The sequence below is a fragment of the Grammomys surdaster genome, unplaced genomic scaffold (assembly GCF_004785775.1).
Source record: "Grammomys surdaster isolate TR1022 unplaced genomic scaffold, NIH_TR_1.0 347, whole genome shotgun sequence".
Taxonomy (NCBI): domain Eukaryota; kingdom Metazoa; phylum Chordata; class Mammalia; order Rodentia; family Muridae; genus Grammomys; species Grammomys surdaster.
Genome location: NW_021604766.1, coordinates 702,618 through 712,554, shown reverse-complemented (window position 1 = coordinate 712,554; position 9,937 = coordinate 702,618).

Below are 9,937 nucleotides of genomic sequence, written 5' to 3'. Positions count from 1 at the left end.
GGTATTGGTATTGGTATTGGTATTGGTATTGGTATTGGTATTGGTATGGATTTGGGATTGATGGGAAATCTTCATCATCATGAAAGTGTTTTAAAGATTCTGTTAAGCAAGTTCCCATTATCTAGCATAGCTCAAAATGTACAGTGTACGTATGTACAGATTCATCATTCCCACCTCTAGAAATTCCTTCTTATGTATAAGAAAGTTCCTAGCATACTTTCTGATATGGAAAAACAGTAAACAAGGCAAATGATTGTGAAAAGAAAAAAATGGATGAACAGATTATTTTGATATAGTCCCATTCTATACTAAATGGGAATAGAAAACAACAAACTAGTATCTTATACATAATTGAAGTTACATCTGAAAACACATGGTTAGCTAAAGTAGGCAAGATACAGAAGGATTGAATACTATGATACCATTTATCTGAACTCTAGAAATAAAAATATTCATGATGAATCATTTTTCCTCTAGATATTTGTGTTTCTCTGTATCCAGGAAGTCAAGGACATCATAGAGATGAAGGTCAAATCATGCCCATACTTGAGAAGAGCAGTAAGCAGAGGTGCTGGATCATCACTGAAAAGGTGAGTTGAATGGCTTAGATTCTTTTTGAAAACTTGGTTGGGACTCCTTCACAGACATTTGATTTAACAGCCTTTTATATATACAATTGTATCTTATAAATTAAATAATTCAACATACATCAAAGACCAGAGATGATGAGATTCTTAAGATATGATCATTTATTTATTACTCTTTAAGACGCAGTTTTGACTGGATTCAGAACTAGAATATCAGCCTATATCTTATAGTAAACATTTCCTGGTATTTTTCTTTAGCTTCCTTCATTCTCTTGGCCAAAACATTAGCACTCTTCAGCCTCCTCCTTGTTTTACTTAGTGTGTTATTTCTTCAGAGCAACATTTGGCATTAGTGTTGAAAACACATGGTGTTCTGATGCTGAACCAAGATGATGAACCTTGAGTGCTATAGTCTTTGAATTTTTACCTTCTTTGTGTAAGGGTTTCCTGACAATATATAGTCAGGCATTATCATCTTAGAGAGATTAAAAAGCTTTGAGGTTCTGGTAGCTTTTTGGATGCCAACCATAAAAGCACAATAGTGTCTGTCAGCCCAGGAATAGCCTTCTCTCCTTTTCTTACAATAACCAACTTAGGAACACTAAGATTGGCTTCTACAATGCATCTGCAGAGACCGGTCCTTCCCTCTCCAGTTCTCCTTGCTGTATAAAAGGAATGCCCCTTTTGCACACTCTATAGAGCAGTAAGACACGCTGCTATGAGAAAATATTGTTAGTTGTTCCCACCAAACCTTAAGACCATACAGCCCTTCTACTCTTCACCCAAATCAGCAGCAGCTACTTCTGTGACTACTTCTCATAGAAAATATGAAGCTTTCATCCATCACCCACCTCAGTGAGTTTCTGACAGCTGGGAAGGTGATATTCAACCTCATCTTGACATACTTTCTTAGAAGATTCCATAAGAAGGAGTGAGATAATTATTTAAAACAAAATAAATGTAATAAAAAGATGGATGGCATTTTAAATGTATAAATTAAAAGGTATGGGGAAATTCATGAGTAAAAGAACTGTTAGTGGGAAATTATATACATTAGTGCATATAATAGCTAACACATTAACTGTAGATTAGAGTCCTGATGTATAGCCTAAAATCAAAAATTGGTTTTCTTGTACAGCCAGTTGTTTTGCTGAATTCTAAGATCCAATAAATAAAGGATTTTGTCGTCCTGTCTTCTAAGTTCCAGTATTGAGTTCAGCTACAATCTGATTTAGTTCTTTAAAATTCAGGTCATGCCTCACAAGGCAGCCATCCTTTCATTTGATTTGGTTGAAGTTACTTATCTTAAGCACATTTTTTTCCACTCTGTATCCCCAGGTCTTTAAATCATATTTTATATTTCTAATTAGGCTTTATATGCTCAGGTACAAATTCAATATAACAGGCAGTGAAGAATAGAGCCTCAACTCTAAATCCAGCTCGCAACATTTGCAGTCACTGGTCTCCTTATGCCTTTGTTTCATTTGCTATAAAATGAGGGGAATAGAGAGTCCATTCATACAGGGTTATTGTGATAGTAAGAGTGTTTACAGATGTGAAGTGTTTAGAATAATGTTCAACAGATAGTAAGTGATTCAGAAGGTTTTGCCTGGGTCATGTATTAGTTTCTCAAAGAAAGCGTTCCATACAGGCAGGGATAGTGAACTCATGAGACTCAAGACATAGACTAAAGGTCACAGGGATGGGAAAATAGGAATTGAGAAGATTCTTGAAGGTTCCTCTTTCATAGTATACAACTGCTGGGGTGGAGACTAACTAAAGAGTGACAGAGGAGAGATTCTCTAGCTATTGAACTGCCTGAAAGTTGTACAGAGAACTATAGGGCTGTACTTTTGTGAGTCATCACTGAGTTGGGTAGGCTTTGTAGTGGTACAGCTGTCTTTGAACTAACTGTTCCTGTAAGTGAACCCCTCATCCATATTCCAGTTAGTAACTCCAATAACCCCCTGGATCCAAGTTGGACTTAAGTGCAATATATTATTTTGGTCTGTCCTAGGTTCATTTTCTGGGGTGAGTGGAAGAGAGAGAGAGAGAAAGAGAGAGACAGAGAGAGAGAAACAAACAGAGAGAGAGAGAGAAAAAATAGTTTCCTCCCCAAGAAAGGTCTTTTACACAACATTATTTTATTTTTATTATTATTATTATTATTATTATTGCTATTATTATTGCCACTATAGTTTCTTTTATTGTCAGTAGTAATAGATGCTTCAGTAATGAAGAAGAGAAGGAAGAAGGAATGTCTAATGGTGGTAGCAGAACACTTGTCCCCACCTTATCTTTGGTTTCACTTTCCAAAGTTTCACTATTTCCAGACAACCACAATCTAAGTACATGAAATGGAAAAATCCAGAAAGAAATAATTCACAATTTTCACATTGGGATTCATTCCAATGAACAGCATTGCAAATTTGCCATCGTACTGTTCCATTCCTCTGGAATAGAGGTTTATCCTTGTCAGTCCTTTTTTCACTCCCATAATCTCTCAGTGCCCATCTCAGGGTTCAGTTTGTGTCTAGGTGCAACACAGCTCACTGTCCATCTAACTCTTATGCCACTTAAAATGACGTTAAGAGCCATGATGGCAATTTGGATAGATCCAAGAGAAGCACAAGGTGATCCTTTTAAATATTGCATATCATCCAAGAAAAAGGTGAAAATACTTCAACATAAGCCTTATAGAGCACATCTTTCCATCATTTCTTCAGAATATTGTTTTAATTGTTCTATTATAGCATAATCCATTTATGTTTGTGCCTGATTTATCATAAATATGTGTGTGTGTGTGTATGATTTGACTATCTGTGATGTATAGTGATTTCCCCATACATAATGGAACAACTGTAGAGTGCTAACACTGTGCATGTAATAAATAGCAAAAAAATATGAGTAGACAACATTTTATGGTTATGCTGAGATTTTTAGCTTCTCAGATAATATTGTTTGAAGGATAATATCTGCTTTATCAACTTGATAATATTTTTCCCATTGGTTTCTATTATCTAATTGCTATGAGATAGAAATTTAAAAGAGGGCATGGAAAGATGGCTCAACAGTTAAGAGTGATGGCTCTTTCAGTTTCCTAGAACCCCTATCTGGTAGCTCACAACCGTCTGTATCTGTAAGTTCAAAGGACTCAATACACATGAGCTCTACAAGAATTTAATATGCACACAACTAAAAATAAAAATAAATCCAAACAAAAATTATTCTGTAAAAAATCTGAAGAGTAGGGAAGGAGTAAAAAAAAGATTCACATGAATCTTCTTAAGAGAATGAATTGAATATTTGAAAACATGCATATAAGAAACTAAAATTTATTACCTTAACATGAAGGCTCCTATCAACATAATCTAGAAATATTTATAATCTAAAGTTAGCAATTGTCATAACAATAGCATTTGATATTAAATAGTGAGAACTTTTCAAACAAATAATACACTGTTCTTATCTCAATTTTGACTTCAAAATGTTAGGCCCAGAATGAATTATTGAGAATATTATAGTGTATACAGTCTTAAGGTAGTGTACAATAGGAGCTGATTTTCTGACAGTAACACAGTATATTAACTAACAAGTGCTCTCTAGAATAAATTTTTCTTCACATGTGAAAAAAACACATATGTGTAATCTTCGGTTTCCAATGTCCCATGTCAACTGAGTGATAAGCAAGCTCAAATTCTCAGATATGTTTGACAAATGTGCCCAGCTACTGCTATGCATGACTTTGAATGGCTTTACATGGCTTTGCATGGTTCTGCATGGTTATTCATAGTTCTGCATAGCTTTCACAATCTTTGGGAAATGCTTTGATCCAGAACATGGTTGACCAGATCCCAACTGTGTTCTGCTACAAACAGCCACCATTATAGTTCCATGTCACACCAAATGATCACCATAAAGAGTAGAAAAAATATCTCTCTTTCTGTTTCATCATAGTAATGAGTGATGCTTGTACCCAGAAGATAAGGTATTTAAGATGATGACTCATATAATGGTACCTTTAAACTGTTCTAGTAAGACCACTTAATAAAAAGTATTGGGTATTGCTCATCCAAAATGTGTACAAATACTAGTATTTTGCCATCATGCACACTGTTTAGAAATATATTCTTTTCAATAACAAAGGCAAAATACTCCAAGGAAAGATACTAAATATGAGAAAATATTAAATTTCTACTGTTAGTGACAGAAGTAACAATTATTTGCTTGAAGTGAGAGGGAGAGATTGCCTAGTTTATTCAGATACCTGTTTGTTGTAAGCCATAACTGATTAAATAATGAAATAGTGAACTAAAAATTACTCTAATGAATTTTCTGGTACTCAATAAAATCTTGTTTTTAAATTTCTCTTCAACTTTATATGTATATGTGCTGTAAAGCTCCTGACAGGGGATACATCTGAGAATAGAATGAAAATAAAGAGAGCATAGAAATGATTTCAATAACTACATGGACCTGGGCAAAACTCAGTGATATTTTTGCTTAATGTATTAGTTATGCTTCTCTAGAGTCATAGAACTTATAAAATGAGTATGTTTCTCTACATATATAGTATGTATGAATATATGTATAAATATGCATAAAGAGAATTTATTGGAATGACTTACAGGCTGCAATACAACTAATCCAACAACAGCCTGCTGTGAATGGAAAGTCCAAGAATCTAATAGTTACTGGGTCCCATGAGACTGGGTGTTTCACCTTGCCTTCTGTATAAGCTGAAATCCCAAAGTAGATTCCAGTGGATGTGCTGGCAAAGTTAACTCAAATGATGAAGAATGAACAACCCTTTCCTTCTTCCATTGTCTTTATACAGATCTCCAGCAGAAGGTAGGGCCCAGATTAAAGGTGTGCCTCAAAATCTGGATTGAGTTGTATGTTGATATGGATCAAAAGCATGTGTCATCCCAACTCAAGATCTGAACCAAAATCTTGTCTTCCAGCATCAAGATCCAGATCGAAGGCATGTTATCTTCCTGTATCAAGATCTGGATCACAGATGAGCCCTCCATTTCTGAATTGTACTTCATTATAGATATAGTCAAGTGGACAAGTAAGAATATCCATCAACTACAGAATGATCCCAAGAACAACACTAATGTTAATAAATAAATAAGTACATTGGTGCAATAGTCTTGACTATAACTTCCTCTCAAAATGCAAGGGTGTTTCCCAAATGATAACACAAAATAGAAACAAATAATACAAAGAAAGGGCTACAGTTAATAAAATAATAAAGGAAAATATGTCTGAGATTTGCTCCTTTGAGAGAAATAACTTTCTCTGAATGCAGGTCATAAATATTGATAGAAAGTTCAGAGTTAGCCATACCCTAGGGGAAATTATAAATGACAACAATAAAAAAATACCATAAGCTTCTATAAAGAAAAATAAAATAGGTTGTCTACCAAATAAAAAGAATTACATTGTCTTTACTATTTTTGTCTGCAAGATTAATGACAGAAAATGGTACAGCAACGTCACCTTGTTAAAGATAAAAGAATGTAACCATGGGGCTACCGCAGACAAGACTGATCAGTGTGCACTGGCAAAAGAATAGTGTTTTAGACACACTGGACTCAGAAAATATGGAACCCACTCCCCCCATTTCAGTATTCCTTGAGGAATCTTTCAGTGGAAATAAATCAGAGGGATTTTAATCATATGTATCAATAATCAATACTTTAAGACACTTAAAAGGATAGACAACCAAATAATCCTATTAAAAATGGGGTACAGAGAATTCTCAACTGAGGAAACTCGAATGATTGAAAAACACCTAAAGAAGTGTTCAACATCCTTAGTCATCAGGGAAATGCAAATTAAAAAAAATCTGAGATTCCACCTCACACCAGTCAGAATGGCTAAGATCAAAAACGCAAGTGATAGCAAATGCTGTTGAGGATGTAGAGAAATATGAACACTTCTCCGTTGCTGGTGGGATTGTAAGCTGGTACAACCACTCTGGAAATTAATCTGGCAGTTCCTCAGAAAATTGGACATAGCATTACCTGAGGACCCAGCTATACCACTCCTGGGCATATACCCAGAAGATGCTCCAACATATAAAAAGGACACATGTTCCACTATGTTCATAGCAGCCTTATTTATAATAGCCAGAAGCTGAAAAGAACCCAGATGTCCTTCAACAGAGAAATGGATACAAAAAAAAATGTGGTACATTTTCACAATGGAGTATTACTCAGCTATTAAAAAAATGAACTCATGAAATTCTTAGGCAAATGGATGCAACTAGAAAATATCATCCTGAGTGAGGTGACCCAATCACAAAAGAACACACATGGTATGCACTCACTGATAAGTGGATATTAGCCCAAAAGCTCACAGTACCCAAGATACAACTCACAGACCACATGAAGCTCATGAAGAAGGAAGACCAAAGTGTGGGTGCTGAAGGACTGAAGTCCTCCTTAGAAGGAGTAACAAAATACTCATGGAAGCAAATATAGAGACAAAGTGTGGGACAGAAACTGAAGGAGGGGCCATCTGGAGACTGCTCCACCTGGGTATCCAGCCCAAGTGCAGTCACCAAAAGCAGACACTGATGTGGATGCCAGGAAGTATATGCTGACAGGAGCCTGATCTAGCTGACTCCTTAGAGGTCTGCCAGAGTCTGACATATACAGAGGCAGATGCTCACAGCTAACCATAGAACTGATCATGGGGTTCCCAATGGAGAAGTTAGAGAGAAGTCTGAAGGAGCTGAAGGGGTTTGTGGTCCCATGAGGAGAGCAACAATACCAACCAACCAGAGCTCCCAGGGTCTAAACCACCAGCCTGGGAGCACATAGGGAGGGACCCATGGCTCCAGCTGCATATGTAGGGGAGTATGGCCTTGTTTGGGCAAAGATGGGTGAGGAAGTCCTTGATCCCATGAAGGCTGGATACCCCAGTGTGGGGGATTCGAGGGCAGGGAGGTGGGAGTGAGTAGGTGGGTGGGTAAGGGCACATCCTCATAGAATCAGGAGGAGGGAGGATGGGATAGGGAGCTTCGGGGGGGGGGGTAAATGGGGAAAGGGGTTAACATCAAAAATATAAATAAAATATTCAATAAAAAATTAATTTCAAAAAAATCTTATGAGATACCTCAAGCTGTACTACAGTGCAATAATGATAAAAACTGCATGATATTGGTACAGAGACAGACAGGTTGATCAGTGAAATAGAACTGAAGACCCAGAAATAAAACCACACATTTATGGACACTTGATCTTTGACAAAGAAGCCAAAAATATACCTGTATGAGTAGGGAGGCCTGGTGGGGGATGGAGGGACATTCTCTTGGAGACACAGAAAGAAGAAATGGGATGTGGAACTGTGGGAGGGCAGTCTGGAAGGGAGTAATGACTGAACTATAAAAAATAAAATTAATCAATTAATTTTTTAAAAATCTCTACAAATTATTTAAGAGGCACTAAGAGACTTAATCTATAGTGGTTCATTTTGTGAGTGTGTGCATGTATGTGTGTGTGTGTGTGTGTGTGTGTGTAGATGCTATCTGAATTCTGAAGACATATATATTTAATATTTCTATTTCTTAAAGAGAAACCAACTGGTGGTTTAGATTCTGGGAGCTGTGGTTGACAGTAGAGAAAGGTGTCTCCTCCATTGGTAGATATCTACTTTCTTCTCCATTCATGCTTGTTTTAAGTAAAAATAAACTAGCATCATATAACCAAGGCTCCAAGATTTGTTATGCAGTTTGAGTTAGGGAAGCCCCTCTGTGGCCCATCCTGGATTGCAAAAACAGTGATTTCGAATTCCCACAGGAATGCCCTGCTATATGCTGTCTTTCTTTACATCTTTGTTCATCTGATTCTGTACTTCAGGGACCTTGTGAGAAAACTAATTATAACTGAATACAGCACTCAGGTATCACAATGACCCTTCATAAACCCTGTCAAAATGATAACACTCACTAACATTAAGTTGGACCCAAAATACAATCTGCCTCCCAGTAGAACCTGGTAGGGAAGATTTCCTTTGTGTTCATCTAGAGTTATTTTCAAACCAGAAAATAATGATGAAAGAGCAGTCAACATTTAAGATACAAGCAAATGAGTCTACCCTGACTTCTCATCTTTGTAGGTTTTGACACATGCAAGACCAAAGTCTGGGGGCCAAATGCCACCTTTGCAGAGCCAGAAGGTTCTCAGGTCATAGCCTCACTGTGGTTTACAAATGCTGTATGGTGCAGAATAAAGGGAGGGAGGGACTCTTGGGGACCTACTTGCTCCCAGCTCCCCTTTGATTCTGAAGCAAGTCTTCCAGGCTAGCACACCCATTGTTTCAACTTAGAAGCCTGTTCTCTACTCTTGTACAGTGACTTTCACAATCCTGCCACAGTTCTACTGCATGAAAATTTACTCATACTTTTGCATATATATCCCAAAGCAATAACCTAAAAATAAAAATCTATGAATATGAAGATACTCATTGCAGTGTTCTTTATAATAGTGAAAGCTACAAACAGCTTTAATGCCTCAAAATATAAAAATAGCTATGTAAATTATGACATTTAATTCTCTCTGTGGATTATTATGCAACCATTAAAATTATAATTGTAAGAATACATCATAGTTTAGAAATATTTGGACATAATGGAATAGAAATGGAGCAGAAATAGGAAACCCAAATTTATACTAATCCTAACCATTTCAACTTTACAAGACAATTACTCAAATAACCAATAACCACAGGATAAATCTCGATATATAGGAATTTCAGTTTTGGAGAGAATAGAATTCTTGAAACTATAATTTCGGCTTGGTTTTCTTGTGACCATAGAAATTGAATGCAGGACCCAGGACATTTGCCAGGCAACTGTTCTGTCACTGAGGCACATACAAAGCCTACAAATGTTATCATTTTCAATTTGTTTTGTTTTTACTTAGTAATCCCAATTTTCACTCAGATAATCTAATACAGGCATTTGAGATTAAAATATAACATCTGCTATACGTAAGTCATTTTACTGAATATATGTGGCGGTGCCCATTTTGGGGACTGGAGATGTAGCTTAGTGGTAAAACATCTAGAATATCTCTGCAGATATTCTAATTTCTAATGCAGAAAGAAAGGTATGTTGGCAGAGGTAAGAGTCTCAGGACCAAGGAATATGTAAAATTCACTTGAAACAGAAGATCAAAAAAAAGTCACCTCAAAACAAAGTACAAAACCTGATTCAAAATTATTAGGGCTGAACAGCAATTGAGTACAATGTCTTAATATTAATTTATCAAAAAGATAAAGGTAGAAGAAATAAATTCAGCTATTCATTTCACACAGAATATATAGCATAATGAGGT